Consider the following 2,124-nt stretch of genomic DNA (forward strand, 5'->3'; position numbering starts at 1 on the left):
CTCGGCGTCCCCGGGGGCGGCCCGGTGCCCCTCCGCGGGGGTCCCTGCAGAGCGAGGCGCAGATGGGCACCGCTGCCGAACCCGGCCCTGCTCCGGCACCGGCACCGGCACCGGCACCGGTGCCCCCCGGGCAGCCCGGCCCCGGCGACCTACCGGGCTCCGCCGTCCGCCTCCCCATGAGCCCCACGAAGAAGTCGTGCATGTCCCCTGCGGAGAGACCCGGCGTCAGCGCGGCCGCCCCTGCGGCGGGGCTGGCCCGGGGGGGCGCGGGGGGGCCGCACTTACGCTTCTGAGGAGGCCCGAGCGCTCCGGGAGCTGGAAGACACAGAGGCGCCGAGGGTCGGCGCGGAGCCCCGGCGGGAGGGTGGCGGGCCGGACCCTCCGCTGCGCAGCCCCCCGGCTCACCGGGCTCCTCCGCTCGCAGGCGCTGCAGCAGGGTGGCGTAGGCGGCTCCGGGGGCTCCCCGGGGCAGGGCCGCGGCCGGCGGGTCGGGGCCGGAGCCCCTCTGCGGGGAAGCGAGGCAGCGTGAGAGCGGGACCCCCGGCTTTGCCTCCGCGCAGGGGATGGGACGGACCCCCTGCRCTGGGGCAGGCGTCGCTCCCCAGCCCCGACTGCCCCCTCGGTGCTTTGCCCCCCCCAGGCCCCCCGCCCAAATTAAGGAGCATTAAGAAATCGAGGCCGYGGTTGCGGTTGCAGCTCTGGCACCCAGAGCAGCGCCGAGAGCCCAGGCTGCCGGGCTCAGCACCGCACGGCGAGGGGCCGCCCAGGGCTTTCCCGCAGCCACATCCTGCTCCCTGGAGCGGAGCCGGGCTGGGGCCTCCCTACCTTGGTGGGAAGCCCGTGGCCGGGTCGTGGGGCAGCTGCGGCACCGGGGCCGTGGGCTAGTCGCAGCGCCAGGGAGAGCAGCACGGCCAGCACCAGGCAGCTCCTCATCGTGGATGGGCAGTGGCCTGGGGGGGACGGGGGGGGGTCAGGGCCGCCAAGGCCATGGCGGCTGCAGCCAGGAGGGCACGCCGTGTCCCTGTGTTCCCATGTCCCTCCATCCCTGTGTGTCCCCCCCCGTATCCCCATGTCCCCGCATCTCCATGTCTCCCCATCCCTGTGTCCCCATGTCCCCACATCCCTCTGTCCCTGTGTCCCCCCCTGCATCCCTGCATCCATGCAGCCCCATGTCCCCCCATCCCTGTGTCCCCATGTCCCTGTGTCCCCGCCTCCCCACATCCTGCATCCCCATGTCCCCACATCCTGCATCCCCATGTCCCCRCATTCCCATGTCCATGCATCCCCGTGTCCCTGCACCCTTCACCCTTTGCCCAGGTGGCAAGGGTCGGCCCCAGGCAGCAGGAGCCACCCCGGGCTCTCCTCCTGCTCCATGGTGTGCCTGGGCCGGCTGCACCAGGGACAACACTGGACCCCACTGATGGGAGCTGGGTACAGAGCCGGGAAGCCAGGAAACGCGATGGGAGGGAACAAAGGGACGGGAAGGCAGTGGGACTGCGGCGACACCACGCGGGGCAGGGCGACCCCTCACTGGTTTCCAAAGCGGTAATTGCTGGAGAAATTGTGCCATTTCCCAGGAGCACCGAGAGGAGCAAACCGCAAGCTGCAGGCGAGGAATGCCCGGCCGGCGCAGGAGAGGGGCTGCGACGCGGGGCCGCGGGCTGCGTGGGGCCGTGGGCTGCGCCTGGGGACAGGCTGTGTCCGGGGGAGCCGCCGCGGCACAGGCAATCGCACACACGTGGCTCCGATGCTGCGTCCGTGCAATCGCACGTCAAGCAGGATCGTGCACACGAGACAGCGCAGGTGTGCGGAGATCACAGACACAGGCTGAGACTCAGGCTTGCATGCTCACACCCGTCGGCACACGCGTGCAGCAGGGTGCACGCTTGCTGGCATGCATGCGCCCACGCGCACACCCGCTTTGCACAYGCCCTGCATTGCACATGCCTCTTGCACGCGCCTCGTTCACACTTGTGCTCCCTCGCATGCTCACAGCACATTCCTCTCATCTGCCCCCCGCTCCAGACTTGCTTCCAGAGCCCCCCCAGTCCTCCCCAAAACTAAGCGATGCCTTCGCCCCCACCGTGCACCTGCCACCGCATCTCGCCCCTGGCCCCCAGCCTG

Source organism: Apteryx rowi, unplaced genomic scaffold, assembly GCF_003343035.1.
Source record: "Apteryx rowi isolate R43461 unplaced genomic scaffold, aptRow1 scaffold_1407, whole genome shotgun sequence".
NCBI lineage: Eukaryota > Metazoa > Chordata > Aves > Apterygiformes > Apterygidae > Apteryx > Apteryx rowi.